Source organism: Elephas maximus, chromosome 3 (genome assembly GCF_024166365.1).
Source record: "Elephas maximus indicus isolate mEleMax1 chromosome 3, mEleMax1 primary haplotype, whole genome shotgun sequence".
Lineage (NCBI taxonomy): Eukaryota > Metazoa > Chordata > Mammalia > Proboscidea > Elephantidae > Elephas > Elephas maximus.
Window position 1 is genome coordinate 40,522,859 of NC_064821.1, and position 26,493 is coordinate 40,549,351.

The 26,493-nt window shown below is 42.5% G+C and overlaps 1 protein-coding gene across 3 annotated transcripts in view; it reads right to left on the reverse strand.

Annotated features, from left to right (window-relative positions):
- Positions 1–12,286, reverse strand: part of CFAP74 (cilia and flagella associated protein 74) — a 111,956-nt gene extending 99,670 nt beyond the window's left edge. For all 3 annotated transcript variants that reach the window (XM_049877641.1, XM_049877640.1, XM_049877643.1), the window contains exon 1: positions 12,126–12,286. The gene's annotated coding sequence lies outside the window, so the exon portion shown is untranslated. The remainder of the gene's footprint in view (positions 1–12,125) is intronic.
- Between the last annotated feature and the right edge of the window lie 14,207 nt (positions 12,287–26,493).

Below are 26,493 nucleotides of genomic sequence, written 5' to 3' on the forward strand. Positions count from 1 at the left end.
AGGGAAGATTGATGACAAGGACCTTCCCCCAGAGCCAACAGAGAAAGAAAGCCTTCCCCTGGAGCTAGCATCCCAAATTCGGACTTCTTAGCCTCCTAGACTATGAGAGAATAAATTTCTCTTTGTTAAAACCACCCACTTGTGGTATTTCTGTTGTAACAGCACTAGATAACTAAGACACTCCCAATATCTGCCGATGCTTTCCTTACATCGTCTATCCCTCTCACTGGTGTCCCTATGGGGCCAGAATCTGAAACGATTTTAGAAATGCCCTTTAAGGTATGATACCCTGAAGAAACTAATAAACTTCCCCAAGTAACTTTTGCCCCATGGGCTAGGACTGAGCTTCATGCCATTATTAAAGACTTCCCAAATCCACACAAGGACCCTCATACTCACCCAGGAATTTCTTATTTTGACCCAAATTTATGAGCCAGGATTGGCCAATATGTACAACTTTATCCATATGATAGTTGGGCCACGGGATGCCTCTAGAGAGATGGAAGAAGCTAAGTGGAAATTCCCTGAAAAATCTTTAACCATAGATCCTAAAGCCCCTGCAAATAGACTTTTAGTTGAAACCAAGGCTATTATTGATTTACTCATTAAAGTTATACCTAAAGTCTTCACAAGAAAGGTAGATTGGGCTAAAATTCGAGGTTGTACTCAAGAAAAAGGAAAGAATGTTTACAACTACTGTGACTGCCTCACCAAATTATTTGATGAATATTCAGGATTAAAGCTAGAGGATACCAGGGCCAACATTGCTTTCAATTCAATCTTTGTTAACAGACTTCAGCCCGAGCTTAGTCATCTAGTAAGGTGTCATAAAACGGATTGGGAAAACACTGAAATCAGCAAATCAGCTACACTAGCCTGTAAACTAAGTCAGACTTTAGAGCAACAAGCTAAAGAAGCACAGCAGAAAATCAGGAATAAACAAAACAAGTTAAAGGCTTTGCAAATGCAGCAATTACAAACCTCCACTAGAGGGTAGCCCTGACCCGCTGAGAAAATTACGGGAAGAAAGCTGCTGGAGTATGCTACTATTGCAAGAACCTGGAACATTTTAAAAGATATTGCCTCAAGCTTAAGAACAAGGCAGTACCCTGCCTTTGGCCCCTTCGGTGGCCAAGTGACGGAGCACTGGGGATGAAATAGGGACTTTTCTGTATGTTCCCCTGGACTCAAAAGAAGAAATTGCCATCAATTGATAAGACCACGTGGCTCTTGTTTTTTGTTTTATTTATGCGATGGATACATGGATTGTTTTTCTAATGTTGAACCATTCTTGGACACCTGGTATGAAACCCACTTGGTCGTGATGATTTATGTTTTTGATATGTTGTTGAATTCTATAGGCTAGAATTTTGTTGAGAATTTTTACATCTAAGTTCATGAGGGATATTGGCCTGTAATTTTCTTTTTTTTGTGGTGTCTTTTTTTTTTTTTTTTTTACCTGGTTTTGGTATCAGGGTTATGCTGGTTTCATAAAATGAGTTTGGGAGTATTTCATCCTTTCCTATGCTCTGAAATACCTTTAGTAGTAGAGGTGTTAACTCTTCTCTGAAAGCTTGGTAGAGTCCTCCAACGAAACTGTCAGGGCTGGGGATTTTTTGGGGGGCTTTTTAAATTACCTTTCGATCACTTTTTTGTTATAGGTTTATTTAGTTGTTCTACTTCTGTTTGTGTTCATTTAGCTAAGTATGTGTTTCTAGAAATTTGGCCATTTCCTCTAGGTTTTTGAATTTGTTGGAGTACAATTTTTCATAGTATACTGTTATGATTCTTTTAATTTCAGTTGGGTCTGTTGTGATATCACCCATCTCATTTCTTTTTTGGGTTATTGGCTTCCTGTCTTGTTTTTCTTTTGTCAGTTCAGCCAACTGTTTATTGATTTTGTTGATCTTTTCAAAGGACCAGCTTTTGGTCTTGTTAACTCTTTCAATTGTTTTTCTATTTGCTATTTCATTTAATTCTGCTCTAATTTTTATTATTTGCTCTCTTCTGGTGCCTGAGGGCTTTTTTTTCTTCTTTCTTTGAGTTGCAGGGTTAATGTTTTGATTTTGGCCCTTCTTTTTGGATGTGTACGTTTATTGCTATAAATTGACCTCTGAGCACTGCTTTTGCTGTGTCCCAAAGGTTCTGATAGGATGTGTTTTCATTCTCATTTGATTCTGTGAATTTCCTTATTTCATCCTTAATTTCTTCTATAACTCAGTAGTTTCTGAGCAAGGTGTTGTTCAGTTTCCATATGTTTGATTTTTTTTTTCTTGCTTTCTCTGTTATTGATTTCTACTTTTATGGCTTTATGGTCAGAAAAGATGCTTTGTAATATTTCAATGCTTTGGATTCTGTTAAGGCTTACTTTGTGGCCTAATATGTGGTCTCTTCTGGAGATGTTCCATGTCTGTTGGAAAATATACTTGGCTGCTGTTGGGTGGAGTGTTCTATATATGTCTATGAGATCAAGTTGTTTGATGGTGCCATTTAGATCTTCCATGTCTTTATTGAGCTTCTTTCTGGATGCTCTGTCCTTCACCAAAAGTGGTGTGTTGAAGTTTCCTACTAATATTGTGGAGCTATTTCTCTTTTCAATGCTGTTAGAGTTTGTTTTATGCATTTTAGAGCCCTGTCATTAGGTGCATAAATATTTATTATGGTTATGTCCTCCTGGTGTATTAACCCTTTAATCATTATACAGTGTCCTTCCTTATCCTTCGTGGTGGATTTTACTTTAAAGTCTATTTTGTCAGAGATGAATATGCCACTCTTGCTCTTTTTTGATTGTTGTTTGCTTGATATATATTTTTCATTCTTGCAAGGTGAAACTGTTATTAGGATCAACAGGGAACTTGTAAATTCCTTGCGGACACTGAGGCAGATTTATCAGGCCACAAACTCCACAAGTTTGGAAAAGCCTCTACCCAGAGAACTAGAACTTTTAAAGTTGTGGGGGTTGCCAACTTAGAACAAACATTAATGCACTCTCTCAACCTGTCTTTAGGATCCATTAAGGATTTACATCCTTCCCTGCTTAGCCTCAACATCCCTGTTAACCTACTAGACAGAGATCTTCTCTTTAAGTGGAAATGCCACTTGAAATTTACTGAAAAAGGAAAAAAATTATTATGTATACACCTTTTCCTTACACATGACTCTGAGAATGATCAGAAAGATGCCTTGTGCTATGCCCATGCCCTTAACTTATCTGAACCTCAGATTTTAGCACCTTTACTTCCTCTTCCTATGGACCACCTCAGATCAGTGCCTGATTATCTGTGGGCCACCTCATCCACTGATACTGGATGCGTCCATTCAGCTGAACCTATTAAGGTGCAAATCGATACCACTAAATTTTTACCCAAGGTTTTCCAATATCCTATTAAACCTGAAGCCTGAGAAGGGTTGGCTCCTATAGTTAAAGAATTTTTAGAAAAAGGTGTCATTATTCCCTACACCAGTCCACGTAATACTTCAGTGTTCCCAGTCTGTAAAGCTGGTAACCGAGGTTGGAGATTTGTTCAAGACCTGTAGGCCATCAATAAAATGGTAATTCCTAGATTTCCCATAGTTCTGAATCCCCACTTATTATTATCCAATGTTCCAGCTAATGATACTTACTCTACAGAAGATTTGTGCAGCATCTTCTTCAGCATTCCTGTTCATCCTGAGGGTCAATATTTATTTGCATTTCCCTGGCATAATCAACAATACATCTGGACTGTTATGCCCCAAGGTTTCACTGAGTCCCCCATTTACTTCTCACAGGTTTTGCATGCAGACCTACAATCATTAAGATTTACCCATGGGTTGGTCCTTCTCCAATATGTAGATGACCTGTTTGTTCTCCCACCGAGGAGGCTTGTTTAAAGGGTGCCATCATCCCGTTAATTCACTTAGCAAACAGAGATCACTAAGCTTCTAAGAGAAGCTCTAACTTGCACAACAATCTGTCAAATATCTAGGACGTATATTTATCAGTTATCTATTGACCCCAAGAGAAAAGATGCCATTTTGGCTTTTCCTATGCCTAAAACAAAGAAGCAACTTAGAGGATTTCTTGGCCTTTGTGGTTACTGTCATTCTTGGAAAACAAATTTTTCATTACTAGCTCAATCTTTATATCATCATTGGAAAACCTCTGGGCCCAATTCCTTTCAATTATTGGGAGGAGGAGAAACAGCCATCTACAAATTAAAGGGCTCTCTCATACCCCCACCTTGGGTTCCCTAATTACATTCTAAGTTTTTCATTCTATGTGCATGAGGTAAATGGAAATGCCTTGGGGGTGCTTACCCAGGGGCAGAGGACAGCAGAGACTGCTTAAATATTATAGTGTTTGACTGGACCCCGTGGCTAGGGGATACCCACCATGCCTCAGGGTGGTCGCTGCCACTGCCTAGTTAGTAGAAACTACTTCTAATATTGTGTTGGGAAATGATTTAAATGTATTTGTCCCTCATGCAGTGTCTGCCATTCCAAACTCAGGGTTAACCCAACACGTATCTGCTGGCTGGATGACATCTTATGAAGTTCTGCCTCACACATATGCTTACACACTATCTCAGGGTTAATCTCAGCAACCCGTATGCCCTTGCCAGATGATTAAGAAACACCACTTTCATGACTGCATTGGTTTAACTGACCATTTATTAACTATCAGACCTGACTTGCAGGAAATCTCTCTTGACAATGCAGATCTTAATCTAATTGTAAATGGTTCTTATCTAAGGTTGGTCAGCTCTCATTTCCAGGGAGGTTATGTTGTCACTACCTCCACTGAAGTCCTTGAGAGTGGGCCTTTTGTTGATGGTACCTCAGCCCAGCTGGCTGAATGGATTGTGCCTGCCAGGGCATGCAGGCTGGCTTCCAAACTGTCAGTAAGGATCTACACAGATTTAAGATGTTTTTGGAGTCATGCATAATTTAGGATGCTATGGAAACATAGAGGGTTTCCTTATACCTTTAGGGACCCAAATAAAAAATGGCTCCTTGGTGGCAGACCTTCTGGAGCCCATGCTGCTTCCCTCTGCAACTGCAGTCATTAAAATCCAGGCCCACCAACCTAAAGGGGCTCCTCATACAGAAGAAGTTAATAGAAACAATTTAGTCAGCTGGGTGGCTATATCAGCTGCCTCAACTAAATTCTAGGCAGCAGCAATATCCACTGAATGCCAGGAATGCCAAGGACTCCATGTAAGACATACAGATGGGGACACTTACGTGTAGGATAACACTACTAGTGAATCTATAAGGCATGATTTAATAAGTCACCAATGGTTGGTTCCAGATGAAGAAAAGGACCAAGGGAAAAAAGGAGGGTGCCACCTTAACGGTGTCTCTAGAATCTAGGAAGGATCCAGTGGAAAACCCAGACCCCACCATTGGAAGCCAGTCCTCCTTAAGTCTTTACATGTTTCCTTCGCTCAGACACTTCATTCTAATAATCACTGGGGAAGAGACAAGCTTATAGATATCTTATCAAAAGAATGGTGGGACACTTCTGGGATGCAGACAACCATGTACCCCCACACTAAACTACTCAATATGCTCTCAACTTAATGCTGGTTGTGCCTGTGAGCCTCCCTTGGGGAGGTACCCCTTACTTCTTGGTGCCAATGCTTGAATGACAGGTTGATTTTATCCAGCTGAAACCCTCCAGTGGATATAGATTTGTCTTAGTTATGGTTTGTAAGTTTTCACACTGAGTTGAGGTTTTCCCTAGCCAGAATGCTGTGGAATCATTTGCAGCCAAAAAAAAAAAAAAAAAAGATTTTAGAAAGGAGTGCCCCCAAAATACTATGTAGTGACCAAGGCACCCATTCTACTGGACAAGATATAAAGGACTTATTCAAGGTTTTTTCCATCTTTCAGAGACTGCATTGCCCCTACCACCCTCAGTCCTTAGGTTTAGTTGACAGAACAAATGGTATCATTAAAAATCAATTGGCAAAGCTATCTTATTCTTTAGGGCTGTCCTGGGCACAAGTCTTACCAATAGTTTTACTAAATCTGAGGACAGCAACTTTCTGCCCACACAATCTGACACCATACACAATTGACACTGGACGTCCCTTGGCTCTTCTTTATAGATCAGCCTGGATTGATTCAAATTTTATACAAGCCAGCTTTCAAAAATACTATAAAGCACTTATGCATTATGCTCAGACTTATAACAGTTAACAAGGGAAGCCTATAACCAGGAGAAGCCTATTAAGCCTGCCAAAAGGGCTATTCAACAAAGAGATTATGTATACTGGAAAAAGCATCAACTAAAAGACTCCTTGGAGCCACGAGTCTTTTCCCAACACAATATTATTAATAATTCCTGTGCTGTAAAGTTAGAAGGAATTAAAGCTTGGATATCTCTGTCATAACTGAAGAAGCCTGCAACCCCCAAGTGGGCCATGTAACCCACCAAAGTACTCAAGTTAAAGTTAAAAAAAAAACACCAGGATGAGAAGCAGCAAACAGATGAGCAGATAGCTTCTGCCCAAGATATCAGAGCCAGACCTGTATAAAGCCATTTGAAATTCTTGGACTAAGTTTCTTTCTAATTGTTGTATCTATAACTTTCACCATAATCTTCCTTCAGACTTTTAATGTAATTCCATGCGTGTTATTTTGAAGAACTAAACCTTTGTTTATCAACAGTATTCACCACTCATAGTAAATCACAAGTAACTAACTTCCTACAGAAATCCTGTTAGTCATAGCCTTATGCTTAATATTGATCACCTTTGAAATTGTTCTGTTCCTTAAATTAGGATTGTCCTGTGGTAATCTTGAAACCTTGCTATATCTTTTCTTATTAAGTCTAATAGCTATTTGTTTTTTGTTTTTATTATAGCAGCAATCCAAGCTCTAACTCCACATACTCATATCTTATTTACTGGAGGTTTCTATCTTGTTATAGCTGTCATTTGCATGTTAGTAGCCCTTATGTACCTTTTTTGGACAATTTTCTTGCACGATGAAGCTTACCTTATGTATTCTTCTATTTTGGCTCATAGTTCAAACTGATGCGTGGCACAAAAATGCCTTTGTCTGGTTGACCCAAGCAGTGGCCAGTGTGGCCAATCTAACTAAATGCTGGATTTGTCACCCTATTACCCAGACAGTGCATGGAAATTTTGACCCACTTGCATTGCCCATTTTGGACTACATACATATTCCTATGTTTACTATTAATTCTAGTGTCATCACCAAATGAGCTGTGTGTGACTATGGCATTCCTCCAATTCCCCTACTTACCTCTCAGTGTCTTGTTTCTGGCTAACCCAAGCATCTAACTAACCTGGAGTTAACTATTGGAAAGAGGCCCCTCCTAAACCCTTTGTCAATAGTAGTAGGTACTATACGTCCCTAGTACATTATTGTAATTATGAAGATCCAGAAGCCCCAGTCTGCCTTAACCTTGCTAATAGGAATTTGTTAGCAGGGCTGCCTGTCTGCAACAGTTCCTGTGCAGAAAACTGGCTCATACAAGCCAATCAAACTAGTCCTCCTCCCTATAATCGAATAGGGGAGGGGGCTGTGTGCCCTCCTTACGGGTATTTGTGTTATGTGGTGGAGCAGACTACTTTGAAACACAATTCAATGGTAAACCACTTACCTGGGCTTTATTATGCTTAAATTGGTGGAGTATGTATGGTCAGTGTACAGTTGGGACCCTTGGGGTACCACTTCTATAATGAAAGTATACTTTGGAATACATGATTTAAAACACCTCTCTTGGTTCCACAGGGAAATTTTTGGGTCTGACAGCAGAGGAATCAGGAGATGGATGAGTGTTTCTCTGAGTACTCCTACCAGTCTATGGTATCCCTGAGCTTGAAAGATCTATTCACAACCTATTAGCTACCATGGAAAAGATAGTTAATGATGTTGCTGAAGGAATGGCAGTCCAACAAAAATCTTTAAACTCCCTAGTTAAAGTTGTGCTGGACCAAAGAATAGTTCTTGACTTCATGTTAGCCCAAGAAGGAGGTGCCTGTACTATAGCCGATACCTCCTGTTGCACTTGGATTAGTACCTCTGGGGAGGAAGAATAAGATATGAAACAAATCTGTCAGAAATCTACCTTGATATAGGGCTGGGTTTTTCTCTCACTGATATGTTTAGTTGGCTTCCCAAAGGAATGGGAGCCTAGATCAGATCAATTTTGTTGGAATTAAGATTTTAATAGTTATTGTCATCTTAATCAGCACCATTACATGTTGCATGAAACTGATCACCCATGTTTTGATCTCGAGAACTAATATGATGCCCATGAAAAGGATAATGTATGTGGAAATCATTTAAGTTGGTGATGACTTGGATGAAATCCTGTTTGAGGGACCATAAGAACAGATCAACCTCTAGTGGCCCCTGGTCCACTGTACTGGACACTATCTTTTCTGGGGCTGGCCCTCCTGACTGTTTCCCTCTAGAGTATGGTGAAGATCACTAAAGGCTGCCCAACAACCAGATAAACCTTGTAGAAGACAAGTTACTCCTTTGTGGGTGACATGAGACCAGCTCACCCTAATGATGAGAACACTATGTCAAGTTAAATGAGTTACTCCTTTGTGGATGACATGAGACTAGTTCATTCTGAAGATGAGAATTCTGTCATACCCAGGTAAAAATACCTACTGGTGCCCGGTCACTGTTGCCAAGTGGTGTCTGAGGTCTTAAATGCTTGCTGGATTAAGTAGACACTAGAGTACAGCCACTTGAACGTAGCAGTAGAAAGCATGCAAGGGAGACCACTCTGTTCATCTGTGATAAAAGGGTGCTCTGTGAGATCTTTGATCAAAAGGAGGGAATTGTCTCCTGGAAGCACTCTGTCATGGACTGAATCGTATTTCCCCAAAATATGTGTCAACTTGGCTAGGCCATGAATCCCAGTATTGTGTGGTTGTCCTCCATTTTGTGATCTGATTATTCTCCATTCTGTGATGTGTTATAAGTCCTAGCCTCTATGCCTGTGTTATGGTCCCATTCGGGAGTGAGCTGTCTGTTAATTAGGCAGAATTAGGTCATGTTAATGAGGAATAGGGTGGGATTCAACACCCTTACTGAGGTCACAGCCCTGATCTGATGTAAGGGGAGTTTCCCCAGAGTGTGGCCTGCATCACCTTTTATCTTACAAGAGATAAAAGTGGAGAGAAGTGAGCAGAGAGGGACCTCCTAAAACCAAGAAAGAAGAGCCAGCAGTGGAGCACGTCCTTTGGATCTGAGGTCCCTGCAACGGGAAACTCCTAGACTCAGGGGCAGATTGATGACAAAGACCTTCTCCTAGAGCCGACAGAGAAGGCCTTCCCTGGAGCTGGTGCCCTGCATTCAGACTTCTAGCCTCCTAAACTGTGAGAGAATAAATTTGTTTGTGAAAGCCATCCACCTGTGGTATTTTTGTTATAGCAGCACTAGATAACTAAGACACACTCCCCAGTGTTGTCAGTGAGATAGAGGCACAATATGACTGAATTAGTGCTAACCACATGAATTAATGCTAACTCTTGATCAGATTTTTAGCTTAACAACTCTGAGTCACTGGAAATATGTTCGTCCTCTGTGGTCAAAACCAGGATGTGAAACAATGTGTCCCAGTGCTCATCTGCATTCCTGAAAATGCACATACACAGGAAGAGTACTGTCACCAGTAAGCTGTTCTTGCCAGATAGACAAAGAAAATATATGTGTAAGTATCTTATGACCATTGTCTAAGCATCCTGTAACTATTATCTATAATCTGTAATTACAACCATTAATGATTAGTAACTAATCAGTCTCTTACAGCTGAGCCCTACGGGCCAAAAAGTTACCCTTTGTCGCCCCACCAGATTCCACTTTGTACTTCCCTAATTCAAGATGCACAAGTCAGGAACATCCTGCAGCTCGTTCTTGCTTACTGGTAGAATTGACCCAAACCTGGAACCCCTCTTCGGACACCACTATCTCATTTCGGTTGGCTGTGTTGTTCCCAGTTTGAACAGTAACCTGAGCCTAGAATAAACCTCTGTGATTTTATCTTGAACAGCTTCTGTCTTCTGTACCTCGGTGACATATCTTGTAAACATAAGTGTGAAAGGAAGAAGCAAGACACAAAGCCTTCTTCCCCTTCTCTTCACTTTCAAAGTAGGTGCCCCATTTGAGGCAGGTGAAGTGGAATCTGCAGAGGCCCAAACTGAGGTATCAGAGGGTGTCCGTGTCTGGAGGTTCAGGATCATAGTGGGATGTCCAAATTTGAGTGGGAGGACAACATCCCTATAAGGAGGTGGTCTAGCATAGGGTGTTGGAGCCCAAGTAGGAAGAGGCAGGCATCCATTGTGAGGAACACCCAACTTGAGCTGGGGAGAAAGGGGCATATTTCTGTAGTCTCAAAGCATCTCCCCACAAAATACTTGTTAACTACAAAAGGGAAAAGAATAAGTCCCAGGGAAAATGCCTGGTAGAAGCACCTTAACTGTGGGATCAAATCAAGCATTGTCCCTGATATAACAAATCGACTACTGGGAGCCACTGAACACGATGGAACTAACAGAACGTGGAGTCACTTTTGTGATTTTCCTGTCAAAGATGCAAAACAGGAATTGAATCATGAGGAAATATAGGACAAATCCAAATGGAGGGACTTACTACATGACTTGCCTGTAACCTTCAAAGGTATCAGGACACGAAAGCCAAAGACAGATTGAGGAATATTCCAGACAGAAGGAGACTAAAGAGACATGACAACTCAGCGCAACGTGTGACGCTGAACTGGGTTCTTCTGCTATTTAAGACCTTATAGGATCAACTGGCAAAACACTCTTGAAGGGATCTGAGGATTAGATGTAGTGATATGTCCATTTTCATTTGCCTGCCTCTGATGGCTGTGGTGTGGTTATGCTGAACATAAGAATGTCTTTATTTGTAGGAAAAACACTCTAAAGTATCTGGGAGTGATAAGAGCATCATGTAGTCAATTTACTCTCAAATGGTTCAGGAAAAGAAAAGGTTTTAGTGCTGAACTTGCCATTTTTCTCTAAGTTTGAAATTGTTTCAAAATTAAAAAACCAAATACACATATAGTATCATTCCTTTTATATTATGTTTAAAACCAGGTAAAAACTAACTGTATTGCTCAGGAATGCATACACAGATGGTAAACTAAAGAAAAGCAAGGAAAATAGAATCACAAAAGGCAGCTATGGTCAAGAGGGAGGGGTCTGTGAGTGGCAAGAGGTGACCCTTGGAGAGCTGCCAACATTCTATTTCTTGGTGTGGATGGTAGCTACCTGATGTTCTCTTTATAACCAATCCTTAAATTGTACATGTGAATTTATGCACCATCTGTATACAGGGAATATGGATTAGAGAATTCTTTTAAACTGTGTGCACCACCCAGCCAGGTCTGCTCAGTACCTAGTTCAGTACCTGCCTCGATGTTCAAGAAATTTTTGCCAAATAAATGAATTCATGCAGATAAAATGAGTTATTAGTTTACGGAAAATACAGTAACAGAAGTCTATCCGCTTCCAAAAACTGGCTATACATTTAAAAGCCAATTAGAACGACTTCGGGATTATGACTGGTGTTCTTCCTTCCAGCCAAGTTTATCCTTAAGTTTTGTTCAGTATTTCCAGAAATTTTCAGAAACATTGCAACACCTGCTTCAAAATCAGAAGCAGAATCCTCAGCTGAAGCTGCACCACCACTCTGAGGGTCCCTCAAACGAACCAAGCAAGCCAGTTGCCGTGGAGATGACTCATGGTGACCCCGGGTGTGTCAGAGTAGAACTGTGCTCCACAGGGCTTTCAATGGCTGATTTTTTGGAAGCAGATCATCAGGCCTTTCTTCCTAGGCGCCTCTGGGGTACTTGGACCTCCAACTCTTGGTTAGCGGCCAATTGCATTAACCGTTTGCGCCAGCCAGGGAGTCCTTAAGCGAAGCAAAACATAAAAACCAAACCCGCTGCCGCCGAGTCGATTCCGACTCATAGCGACTCTATAAACTAAGCAGGAGGCAAGAACGGAATTAACAAAGTTATTTCTCTTGCAGAAATTCAGTGATAAAGGCGTTTTATCGCTGTGGCCAAGTTCTGCCTCGGGGCGATCACAGCCACTGAGCCCCAGGCTCCCGCCCACTCCACCCACCTCTCCACCGGCCAGGTCCCAGCGGCCGGCTCCTGGTAGGAAAAGTCCCTTGGCGGACGCCCCTAGAAGGTGGAGGCCCTTCAGCGACGGCGGCTCCTCAGCGGCGGCGGCTCCTCAGCAACCGTGGCCCTTGAGCTATCGCTTCTCCAAGGCGAATAGACGCGGGCTTTGGTGTGGGAAGCTCCATGGCAACGGAAGGTTCCATAGCGGGCGGAAGCGTGCTCCCCTGTTCGAGAGAATGGTTCGTTCCAACGGTGCGGCGCCTGTGCCTACTGCGCCGGCGCTAGGGCAGACGCTGGCGCCAGGGCAGACGCAGGCGCAGGCGCAGGCGCAGGCGCAAGCGCAGGCGCGGGTCCCGAGTTGGCGGCTGCGCGGGGACCACTGGGTATCCTTGAGCGTTTGAAGAGCTGAGTTCCCGTCGCGGCGACGGCTTGCTGACCCCGCGCGTGGGGAAGAGGCCTCTGGCCGCGAGGCGGAGGGGCCGTTGGGGGCGCCCCGGTGCTACGACCCGTAGCTGACTGGAGGAAGCGCGCCGTGAGGGAGGTCAGCGGCGGACTGTGTGAAACTCGCGGAGACCCTGTCTCGGCCCTGCCTCCCGTGGCCCAGAATCCGGGAGAAACACGTGTATGTTCGTTTGGCCCAAGTCGTGGCTTAAGTGTGGATTAGTTCCTGACTTAAAAAAAATCACAGGATTTCCATCTTCTCTTTGAAGAATGAAAGATCTGGCGCAATGTGTCTGCGTGCCTACGGCTACACTAGATCAGGGCTGAATTCAGTTTGTCCCCTGTACCTCCCGCTGAATGTTCCACAGTCCCCGCCACTTCCTCCCGGGGCCCAGGGTCTTGCTGTTTATCCCTTTATACCTGGTCTTCCTTTCTCTCTACGTGGCCTGCCTGGCCCATGGGGATTTGTATTTACAACCGGGATGTGAGAAAAGGGAGTGACCCTTTCACCGCCCCACCCTACGCCAGGACCAGGCACCCAAGTTGAATCAGACATATTCCGCTGCCCTTGCAGAGCTCAGCATCTGCATGTGTCTGGCAAGGTGGTTGACCTTCCTAGCCGTATTCTGCCTCTCACCCGTGGCTCCTGATGCTACAGTGAGGCTGGTAAGTACTTATTTTTATGCTGAGGATGGTGATCCATCAGAACCAAGATGCTTGCAAAAAGTATAGCATCTGTGAGAAATTACATTGAACTAGTCCGGCGACACCACTTCAACTCTGCCTTCATCTCCCTTTAGTAGTGCCCAGATCTTCCCCCTCAGAATTCTGGGCTTGAGGAATAGGGCTGAGTTACCAACTCAACCCATGGTTGTTTTTTCTAAGAGAAATTATACTTCTCTCCGCCGCCCCCGCACGAAAAAAAAAAGTGCCCCTAAAGTACAGAGTAGAACTGCCCCATAGGGTTTCCAAGGGCGTAAATCTTTACAGAAGCAGACGGCCACATCTTTCTCCTGTGGAGTGGCTGACGGGTTCAAATGCTGACCAGTCAACAGTTGAGCACTTAACCATGGCTCCACCCATCAGCGTTGCTTCTCTGAGCCTCTTTGTTAATGATTAATGCCTTTTCTACTAAAGAAAGGGAAGATATCAAAAGACTGGAGACAGACCAGTGTCCATCAATAGGGAACTGGTTGAAGAGACTGTGCTACAACTAGTTACACAACAATATACAGTTGTAAAAGGAATAAGGACTGTTTCTATATTCTGTTATGGAATGATCTCAGGACATATTGTTAAATGAAAAAAAAATCAAAATGCAAAAGAGCATGTGTAGTATTTTATCTAAGAAGGGGCAGGGGACAATAAGAATATGCATGTGTATTTTTTTTTTACATTCCGCCATGCATCTGTCAGTTTGTCGTACTGTAGCGGATTGTGTGTTGCTGTGATACTGGAAGCTTTGCCACTGATATTTCAAATACCAGCAGGGTCACCCTTGGTGAACAGGTTTCAGCTGAGCTTCCAGACTAAGACAGACTAGGAAGAAGGACCTAACAATCTACTTCTGAAAAAATTAGCCAGTGAAAACGTTATGAATAACAGTGGAACATCGATATAGTGCTGGAAGATGAGCCCCTCAGGTTGGAAGGCACTCAAAATACAACTGAGGAAGAGTTGGCTCCTCAAAGTAGAGTCAGCCTTAATGACATAGATGGAGTCAAACTTTTGGGACCTTCGTTTGCTGATGTGGCTTGACTCAAAATGAGAAGAAACAGCTACAAACATCCATTGATAATCGGAACGTGGAATATACGCAGTATGAATTTAGGAAAATTAGAAGTTGTTAAAAATGAAATGGAATGCATAGTTTGGTATCCCAGGCTTTAGCAAGCTGAAATGGACTGGTTTTGGCCATATTGAGTCAGACAATTACATGAGCTTCTATACTGGGAATGACAAACTGAAGAAGAATGGAGTTATGTTCGTTGTCAAAAAGAACATTTTAAGATTTATCCTGAAATGCAGTGCCGTCAGTGATAGGATAATATCCATATGGGTACAGGGAAGACCAGTTAATACAACCATATTCAAATTTATGCACCAACCACTAAGGGCAAAGATGAGGAAATTGAAGATTTTTACCAACCTCTGAAGTCTGAAATTGATCAAACTTGCAATCACGATGCATTGATAATTGCTGGTGATTGGAACGCAACAGTTGGAAACAAGAAAGATCAGTATTTGGAAAATATGGCCTTGGCGATAGAAACCATGAGGGAGATTGCATGACAGAATTTTGCAAGACTAACGATGTCTTCATTACAAATATCTTTTTTCAACAACATAAACAGCGACTATACATGTGGACCTCACTGGATGGAAATCACAGGAATCAAATTGACTACATTTGTGGAAAGAGATGATGGAAAAGCTCAATATCATCTGTCAGAACAAGGCCAGGGGATGATTGCAGAATAGACCATCAGTTGCTCATGTGCAAGTTCAAGCTGAAGCTGAATAAAATTAAAACAAGTCCACAAAAGCCAAAATAGGACCTTGAGTATATTCCACCTAAATTTGGAGACGATCTCAAGAATAGATTTGGCACATTGAACACTAATGACTGAAGACCAGATGAAATGTGGGATGACATCAAAGACATCATACATGAAGGAAGCAAACAGTCATTAAAAAGACAGGAAGGCAAAGGAAAATGAAGAACACCAAGGCCACACGACAACTAAGAGCCCAAGAGACAGAAAGGGCCGCATGAACCAGAGACCTACATCATCCTGAGACCAGAAGAACTAGGTGGTGCCCGGCCACAATCGATGACTGCCCTGACAGGGAGCACAGCAGAGGACCCCTTAGGGAGCAGGAGATCAGTGGGATGCAGACCCCAAATTCTCATAAAAAGACCATACTTAATGGTCTGACTGAGACTAGAGGTATCCCGGCGGCCATGCTCCCCAGACCTTCTGTTGGCACAGGATAGGAACCATCCCCGAAGACAACTCATCAGACATGAAAGGGACTGGTCAGTGGGTGGGAGAGAGACGCTGATGAAGAGTGAGCTAATTATATCAGGTGGACACTTGAGATTGTGTTGGCAACTCTTGTCTGGAGGGGGGATGGGAGGATAGAGAGAGAGGGAAGCAGGCAAAATTGTCAAGAAAGGAAAGACTGAAAGGGCTGACTCAAGAGGGGGAGAGTAAGTGGGAGTAGGGAGTGAGATGTATGTAAACTTATATGTGACAGACTGATTGGATTTGTAAACGTTCACTTGAAGTTTAATAAAAGTTATAAAAAAAATAAAAATAAAAAATAAATTTTTATTAAAAAAAAAAAAAAAAGACAGGAAGGAAAGAAAAGACCAAAATGGAAGTCAGAAGAGACTCTGAAACTTGCTTTTGAATGTAGATTAGCTAAAGTGAATGGAAGAAATGATGAAGTAAAACAGCCAAAAATAAGATATCAAAGGGCAGCTTGAGAAGACAGTAAAATATTATAATGAAATGTGCAAAGACCTGGAGTTAGATAACCAAAGGGGAAGAACATGCTTGGCATTTCTCAACTGGAAAGAACTGAAGAAAAAATTCAAGCCTTGAGTTGCAGTTCTGAAGAATTCTATGCCAAAAGTATTGAACGACACAGGAAGCATCAAAAGAAGATAGAAGGAATACACAGAATCACTTTAGCAAAAACAATTGGTCAACATTCAACCATTTCAGGAGGTAGCATATGATCAAGAACCGATGGTACTGAAGAAAGAAGTCCAAGCTTCGCTGAAGGCATTGGCGAAAAACAAGGCTCCAGGAACTGACAGAATACCTATTGAGATGTTTCAACAAACAGTTGTAGTGCTGGAGGTGCTTGCTTGTCTATGCCAAGAAATTTGGAAGAGAACTCATGGCCAACTGACTGGAAGAGATCCATACTTGTGCCCATTCCAAAGAAAGATGATCCAACAGAATGCAGAAATTATTGAACAATATCATTAATATCACATGCAAGTAAAATTTTGCTGAAGATCATTCAAAAGCAGTTGCAGCAGTACATCAGGGAACTGCCAGAAACTCAAGCTGGATTCAGAAGAGGATGTGCAACGAGGGATATCATTGCTGATGTCAGATGGATCTTGGAGCGAATACCAGAAAGATGTGTTTTATTGACTATGCAAAGGCATTTGACTATGCAGATCAGAACAAATTATGGATAACATTGTGAAGAATGGGAATTCCAGAACACTTAATTGTGTTCATGTGGGACCTGTACATAGACCAAGAGGCAGTTGTTCAAACAGAGCAAGGGAATACTGCATGGTTTAAAATCAAGAAACTTGTGTACCAGGGTTGTGCACTTTCACCATACGTATTCAGTCTGTATGCTGAACAAATAATCTGAGAAGCTGGACTACATGAAGAAGAACGGGCATCAGGATTGGAGGAAGACTCATTAACAACCTGCGATATGCAGATGACACAACCTTGCTTGCTGAAAGTGAAGAGGACTTGAAGCACTTACTGATGAAGATCAAAGACCACAGTCTTCAGTATGGACTACACCTCGACATAAAACAAAAACCCACACAACTGGACCAATAAGCAGCATCATGATAAATGGAGTACAGATTATCAAGGATTTCATTTTCCTTGGATCCACAATCAACATCCATGGAAGGAGCAGTCAGGAAATCAGATGATATATCGTATTGCACAAGTCTGCTACAAAAGACCTCTTTAAAGTGTTAAAAAGTAAAGACGTCACTTTGAGGACTAGGGTGCACCTGACCTTGGTCATGATATTTTCACTGCCTTCATATGCATGCAAAAGTTGGACAGTGAATAAGGAAGACCGAAAAAGAATTGATGCCTTTGAATTATGGCGTTGGCGAAGAATATTGAATATACCATGGACTGCCAGAAGAATGAACAAGTTTGTCTTCAAAGAAATACAGCTAGAATGTTCCTTGGAAGCGAGGATGGTGAGACTTCATCTCACTTTGGACATGTTATCAGGAGGGACCAGTTCCTGGAGGAGGACATTGTGCTTGGTAAGGTAAAGGGTCAGCGAAAAAGAGGAAGACCTTTGACCAGGTGGATTGACACAGTAGCTGCAACAATGAGCTCAAACAGCAAATTTGAAAGGGCTCCTGCTGGCCAAATCTAGGACAATTTGAGTGTCCAAAAGAAAAGTAAGTGGAATGGGTTGAAACAAATCAAATATGTTAATATGCATGAGTTTATTTTTTAAAAATAAAACCCTCATTGGTCACTTTTGAAGGGTGCTAGGATAGGAAGTTACTATTCCAAACACCATTATAACAGCCATGGAAGGCACCCCTCAAATCTCCCTTCAAGAAAGAACTTGCATTGAGAAATAGTATAAACTGAGAAGAACACATTCTTTTGTGGTTACGAGAAGGGGGAGGGAGGGAGGGTGGGGGGGTTATTTACTGATTAGTTAGTAGATAAGAACTACTTTAGGTGAAGGGAAGGACAGTACTCAATACAGGGAAGGTCAGCTCAACTGGACTGGACCAAAAGCAGTTTCCGGGATAAACTGAATGCTTCGAAGGTCAGCGGAGCAAGGGCGGGGGTTTGGAGACTATGGCTTAAGGGGACTTCTAAGTCAATTCGCAAAATAAATTCTGTTAAGAAAACATTCTGCATCCCACTTCGAAGTGTGGCGTCTGGGGTCTTAAATGCTAACAAGCAGCCATCTAAGATCATCAACTGGTCTCAACCCACCTGGATCAAAGGAGAATGAAGAACACCAAGGTCACACGGTAACTATGAGCCCAAGAGACAGAAAGGGCCACATGAACTGGAGACTTACATCATCCTGAGACCAGAAGAACTAGGTGGTGCCTGGCCACAACCGATGACTGCCCTGACAGGGAGCACAACAGAGAACCCCTGAGGGAGCAGGAGAACAGTGGGATGCAGACCCCAAATTCTCATAAAAAGACCAGACTTAATGGTCTGACTGAGACTAGAAGAATCTCGGTGGTCATGGTCCCCAAACCTTCTCTTGGCCCAGGACAGGAACCATTCCCGAAGACAACTCATCAGACATGGAAGGGACTGGGCAATGGGTTGGAGAGAGATGCTGATGAAGAGTGAGCTACTTGTATCAGGTGGACACTTGAGACTGTATTGGCATCTCCTGTCTGGAGGTGAGATGGGAGGGTAGAGAGGGTTAGAAACTGGCAAAACGGTCACGAAAGGAGAGACTGGAAGGAGGGAGCGGGCTGACTTATTAGGGGGAGAGTAAATGGGAGTATGTAGTAAGGTGTATATAAGTTTATATGTGACAGATTGACTTGATTTGTAAACTTTCACTTAAAGCACAATAAATATTATTTAAAAAAAAAAAGAACGAACTTGCATTTAGCTGTGAGGAGTCCGGTTAGTGGCCAGCCTCCAGCCGCGATGGCCCTGAAATCTACATCAGTGTTTGAATTGAGCCCACTCCTTTTCTGGGTATCCGTAGCTAATGACTGAGCATGGCAGGGGCATTAGGTCCTGGCCATATTCGCCAACATAGGACTCTTCTAAAGGACAATCTGTGTTCCGGAGCCCCTCCAGTGGGTTGGTTTAAATTTTGCCAGATTTGCATTATAGTCAACTTCTCCCTGCCCAGTTCTGCTTCCTCCTGCCTTCCGTCACAGGTGTCAGATCCGTAGTGTGGTCTGAACGCGTTCTCCATTTCCTCCCCCTTGATCTTTCACAGGTATGAACCCCCAGTAAATCTTTTGCACTCCTGATTGCATTTCATGGTCTACTTACCAGAGGGCCCAGATTGACACAGTTGGTAGTAGGAATGGTCTGAGAAAGCAGATGGTAAGATGGGGATTTGGAACTGGATCACTCATTGCCTGGCTGGCAGTGAGGCGCTCATCCTGACTAATATGTGGCTCTCTTGCATAAGGGAGCAGATCATTTCACTAATAATAAATAATAAATTGGGAGAATGATGACTAGTACAGTGATTCAGTCTTTTGAGAAGTATGTGTATTTAGGAGGGTGGGGGAGATGCATACAAGAACAGTACAATTATTGGGCTGTTATTAGTTGCATTGATGCCCTACAGAAGGATAATGAAAATTTGGAGACAGTTAACAAACCACTGAAACTGTGAAGGCCAGAGCTGCTTTGGTAGTTTATAAAGAGGCCCTTATGTCCTGTAATAAGAGAGATTAAAAAAATAAAAAAGCTGAGAATCAAAATGAGGACCGAGCTGCTGAACTTCAAAGATAATTGAACCTCAGCCAAGGTAGATTCGCTATGTCAAGGTCAGGTTCCTGGTTGGGAAAACCTGGTACCTTGACACATGAGATGGGGATATCTTGGTGGATACCCCGAGGGTTTTGGCTCCTGCAGTGTGATGAATTTCTCTTTATACATGGCCTTTCTGGCCATGGGTTTATAATGCTGCCAAAAATAATAGGTTGGACTGCAGCCTACCCTGTGATTGGTCTATTTTATGCACCCTGCAGGGATTGGTCAGTTCACTATGCAAATAACATGCATAAAACTGCCCAATAAAGATTAAGTGACTTTGTGGGGATCGGTTGGTTTATGGCCTGGCTGGGAGGGCCATACCGTTAAATTGATAAGGAATTTGCCCATATAAGCAGCCAACCCAACAGAAGTAGAGAAGCCATGGGAGAGAGAGGGAACCTCCTGAAAAAAGCTGTAATATGGGTCAAGAACTGTACCACTGAAGGCCGTGTGAGATGGTAGCAGCAGTACAAGAGGCAGGAACCATGGGACCAGCAGACAGCTGTGGTAGTGCTTGCCAGCTGAAGGGAAAACAGACTTTGCAAGGCCAAACGTGGGCATCCCCATGTGGTCTGCTGGTTCATTACAGTTTGCATTCTTATGTAAGCCACTGTTGTCCACTACCACTGTAAAACCTCTGTCCTCCCACTGTGTGGTGTGGAGATCTGCTTTGGTTCTGCTGCTGCCCAGGACTTGCCTTACATGTAAGTCTCCCTCATAAACTTCTTTGCTGCCACCCTGGAATTGCCCACCTCTTTTTTTGGTCTTTCACACCCTCCAATTTTTAGAGGCAAATTTCAAGTTACTGGTCCTTGCCTGGACACTGGCCCACAGAGAGAGAGAGCTGAGCACCTTTGGGGAGGAGGCTTGCTGGCAGAACAGCGTGCCTCTGGGTACTTGTTGGCAGAACCAAAAGAGCTGTAACAGTTTCCTAAGTAAGGCAGAGGCCTGGAAAGGCCAAAGAGTAGAGGCAAGGCCCAACGAGGCCCAGTGGTCAAAAGAAGGGCTGCCGGCTGTCATGATCCAGAGAAGGGTATGCCTGTGGGCATGGCTAAGAATGAGCTGGCCTTGCTTGGAAGCTGTCTTGATTGGAAGCTGTCCTGACTAACAAAGCTGATCCTGTCTCCTGAGTTATCCTGTTACTTCCAAGTTGATCCTGTCTCCTGGGGTGTAGCCTGTTACTTACCTAATAAACCGTGTAACTGTGAGTATGGTCTGTGAGTTCTGTGTGGGCACTGCAACAAATTTTCAAACACAGCAGAGAAGTGGAGAGTGCTGTGGTATCAGAAATGTTGAAAAAGTTGGAGAGTGGAGGTATGTCTGACCACCTCATAGGAACCAGGCTTGTGAGGATGCTGGTATCTCTCCTCCTGAATATAGATGAATTCAGACACTAGATTACAGCTCCCCAGACTCTTCTGAAACTTCAGAGCCTGGCTCACTCATTCCTGTGAGAAGTAGCACACCCATTATGTGGGAAGACATTGCAGAGGTGCCCCCAACAAGGCAACAGGGCCCGTTCAAAATCTGCCCCATCTCCTCTCCTGGCTGCCAGACTGGTAACTAGGGGTGGGTTGCAATACAGCCTAGTAAAATACAAGCTGGGCCTGATAAGAGAGGAAATGGACTATCTGCCAAAGGAGCTGCAACTATTAGCAGCATACACCAGACATTGGAATGGATTTTGAGGGTGTTTGGTCAAGGGGGCCAAAAGGTAACACTGGGAAAGGGAGTTCATTAACTTGTGGCATTCTCTTGGGCTATGGGATTTAATACACTGGCAGGGCCCCCAGAGGGTGGTGAAAACTCACTGTCAAAGTGGGTGAAAATTTTCCAGATGAAGAAGTATAATCCCACAGATCCAAGGAGCTCAATAAACCTCAAGCAGAATAAATATAAAGAAATCATACCAAAGCAGATGATAATCGAATTGATGAAAATGAGTAATAAAGAGAAACTCTTAAAAACATCCAGAGAAAAGGCACACATTTTATGCAGAACAACAAAGAAATGTCGGCAAACTTCTCATGAGAAGCCCTGCCAGAAGATGATGGAGCAACAGCTTGAAAGTAATGAAAAAAAAAAAAAAAACCCCACTGACAATCTAAAATTCTATATGAAGAGACAATAATTTTTAAAAAATGAAGGCAATTTTAAAGTGTGTGAATTCTATCTCAATAAAACTATTATTTAAAAAAAATTAATGACAACAAAAGAAAACAAAGGCAAGCTTCTGCTTTTGACTGGATTTGCTCTCCCTCTTAAAATAACTAAAAAACTGGGCAAAATATATGGAACAACACTTATCATGATACTGGACATCAGGCAGTACAGAACATTAATCCCCGAGAGATTGGAAACAAATATGATGAGCCCTTTGATTGCCCCAGCGTACTGCCTGGGGAAAGTTTCCGGGCCTCTGTGCAGGGAAGGGGAACCCAGATGAAGTATGAAACATAAAAACTGATAGATTTCATCAAGATTAAAATTTTTGGCTTTTCAAAAGACACTGTTAAGAAAATGAATAGACAAGCCCAGACTGGAGAAAATATTTGTAAAATATGTATCTTGCAAAGAATATAGATTCAGCTTGTATCTCGAATATATAAAAAGCTCTTAAAATTCAACAGTAGGAAGACCAACAAACTCATTTTTAAAAATTGGCAAAAGATTCGAACAGAGACTTCACCGAAAAAGATAAATAACAAGTAAGCACCTAAAAAGATGCTCGGCATCAGTAGTCATTAAGAAAATTCAGATTAAAACCACAATGTGATATCTCTACATACCCACTGGAATGGCCAAAATTAAAAAGACTTATAACACCAAGTGTTGACAAAAATGTGGAGCAACTTAGAACCTCCTACATCGCCAATGAGAATACAAAATGGTCTAGCCACTTTGGAAAAGACATTGGCAATTTCTTACAAAGTTAAACATACATTTCCTATATAATCAAGTCATGCCACATCTACATAATTACTCAAAAGAAATGAAAACAGGTCCACACAAAGACTTGTACTTGAATGTTCAAAGTAGCTTTGTTCATAATAACCCAAAACTGGATACAACCCAAATGTCCCTCTAGGTGGACAGATAAACAAATGGTGGTGTGTTTGTATTACAGAATACTACTCAGCAATAATAAATTAATGCATGCAACAATGTGAATGAATCTCAGACGCATTATGCTAAGTGAAAGAAGTCAAAAGACTACTGTATTAGTTAAACATTGCTGTGTAACAGATTACCCCAAATTTAGTGGCTTAAAATGTTTATTATCTCCCAATTCTGTAGGTCAGTGTCTCTCACAAAGCTGCAATCGAGCTATCGGTCAGGGCTACAATCGTCACAGGATTCAACTGGAGAAGGATCTAGTTCCAAACTCATTTGGCTGTTGTTGGCAGGAATTAGTTCTTTGCAGTCTATTGGACTGAGGACTCAGTTCCTCTTTGGCTGTTGGCTGCCTTCAGTTCCTTGCCACACCAGTCTCTTCCCCCATTAGCTCACAGCATGGCAGCTGGCTTCATCAAAGTGAGCCAGCGAGAGAATATGCCAGCAAGACCTAAATCATATCTTTTATAAACTAATCTGAAAAGTGATATCTGATCACTTTTGACATGTTTTATTGTTAGAACAAGTTACTAGATCCAGACCACATGTAAAGGGAGGGGATTGTACAAGACCACGAATACCAGGAGGCAGGGATCACTGGGAGCCATTCTAGAAAGCTGCCTACACCAACTTCATACTACATGATTTCATTTATATAACATTTTTAAAAAGGCAAAACTGTAGTGACAGAAGGGAGTCCCTGAGGCAAATGGTTAGTGTATTCTGCTAACCAAAAAGCTGGAGGTTCAAGTCTACCCAGAGACACCTTGGAAGAAAGGCCTAGTGATCTATTTCTGAAGAATCAGCCATTGGAGTCTCGGGGGACATCAAGCTCAATTGGCATGACATAGTTTATGAAGAAAATGCTGTATATTCAACTGTGGTGAGTAGCATCTGGGGTCTTAAAAGCCTGCAAGTGGTCATCTAAGGTACACCTGCTGGTCCCATCCTGGCTGGAGCAAAGGAGAATGAAAAAAACCAAAGACACAAGGGAAAGATTAGTCCAAAGGACTGATAGACCACAACTACCACAGCCTCCACTAGACTGAACCGAGAACAACTAGATGGTGCCCAGCTACTACCACCGACTGCTCTGATAGGGATCACAATAGAGGGTCCCAGACAGAAAGAGGGAAAGTCGTAGAACAAAATTCAAATTTAAAAATGAATAAACAGACTTAGCTGGTCTAACAGAGACTGGAGAAACCCTGAGAGTATGGCTACTGGACACCCTTTTAACTCAGTACTGAAGTCACTTTCGTAGTTCACCTTTCAGCCAAAGATTAAACAGATCCATAAAATAAATGATGAGACACGTGAGGAATGTGCTTCGTAGTTCAGCCATATATATGAGACCAAATGGGCACACCAGCCCAAAAGCAAAGATGGGAAAGCAGGAAGGGACAGAAAAACTGGACGAATGGAAACAGGGAACCCAGGGTGGAGAAGGGGAGAGTGTGGACACATCAAGGTGTTGGCAACCAATGTCACAAAACAAGTCATGTATTAATTGTTTAATGAGAAACTAATTTGCTCTGTAAATCTTCACCTAAAGCACAATTAAAAAAAAAAAAGAATCCGCCATTGGAAACTCTATGCGGCACCATTCTACTGTGGCACACATGGGGTCACCATGAGTTGGAATTGACTAGACAGCAGCTGGTTTAGTGACAAAGCAGTGGTTACTCGGGAACAGGGGTAGGGAAGGAGGTTGACTGCAGACGGGCAGGAGGGAGCTTTCTGAGGTGATGGGAATATGTAATTCATGATTATAGGGGTGGTTATATAACCCTAAACATATCTTGAAACTCATCAAATCGTATATTTAAAACGAGTGAAGTTTACTGTTATGTAAATTATATCTCAATAAAGCTAATTCAAAATAAAATCTAGATGGCAGGCCATGACCTAACGGGCCAGGCATGACCTGCCCCTGGCCTGCCTCGTTACCCTCCTTCACCCATCACGTCACAGAGGCACTGGCCTGGCCTTCCTTCTCTTTGCAGGAGCCAAATATTCCTGCCAGGGTCCTCTGCACTTTATGTTCTCAGGCTGGAGCATTTCTGTGGTTCTTGATGTAGCTGGGGTTTTTTTTCCCCCCGCCCAGAAGACCAAAATATTATTCAAGTCTCAGCTCAAATGTTACCTTATAGAAAGGCCTTCCGTGACAGCCCTGTCTCAAGTGATGTCGAGTCGATTATGACTCATAGCTACCCTATAGGACAGAGTAGAACGTTCCTACCCTACAGGAAACCCCCATAGGGTTTCCAAGGCTGTAATCTTTACGGGAGCAGACTGCCACACCTTTCTCCTGTAGGATGGCTGGTTGGTTTGAAATGTGAGCCTTTTCCTTAGCAGCCTAGTGCTTTAATCACTGCTCCCAGGCTCCTTAAAACAGTTTTTTATTATTTTGCTTAAATTCCTTCATAGCATTTATGAAATTATCTCATATTTTGTTTACTCACTTAGTGTCTCTCTTCCCACCGTACAGGGATGCTCCACAGGGACAGGGGCCTTTTATATCTTCTTTGCACATCACTATAGCCCCACTGAGCTCTGGTGGTGCAGTGGTTAAGTGCTCAGCTGCCTTCTCCCACCAGTTGCTCTGTGGAAGAAAGATGTGGCAGCCTGTTTCCATAAAGATTACAGCCTGGGAAACCCTATGGAGCAGTTCTACTCTGACCTATAGGGCTGCTATGAGTCGGGATCAACTTGATGGCAAAGGGGTAGCCCCACTATCGAGACTAATACCCGCCACAAAATAGATACTCCATACATATTAGTGAAATGAATATTGATCTGTGTAGGGACCTTTCTTGAGGATGTTTAACAAATATCAAGCATGAAAACGATTATAACAAATCTGCTTTTTTTCCCCTCTAATATCCTGTGTGGAGAATCGGCATCTAGGACCAGCAAGAAAATAGCCACTGGCACCATGGGTGTGTTCCTCACACAGAGGTTGTCGAGTAACACAGAGACCACAGCCCCAGCTATTGCACACTGGGTCAGGGGAAGGATCCTTTCTCCCTAGCAGCCCTTTTTAGGAATTATCCTGTCAATTGAGTCATGCTCGGATCTAAAGTAGAATGTTTTTCTCACTTGATTGACAAACCCTTTTGTCAGGAATGTTAATTTGTGTTTAACGTTTTCCATCGTGCGAAAGAATTCAAATTACCACTTAAAAAAAAAACCCTAAAATATGGGAATAGAATTCAGACTTGTCCACATTAAACAGGAGTAATTGCACTTGGATATCTATTTGACTCAAGTGTAGAAAAAAAATTTTTTTCCTAAGCACCCAAGTTTAATTGTTGATTGGTTCTCAAGGCCGTGGTTACTAAAAACAGCACCACAATTAAGCACAGTTTCCAAGTGAACTGCATCTCTGGTTTAAGAAGATGGTTGATCTCTGGCTGCTACAAGTGTTTTGCATTTGATCCTTTCTGCCAAGTTTCCTCTGGTTGTCTAAACGAATGGACTCATCTGAGAATCATGGGATTAATAATTATACTCCAAGCT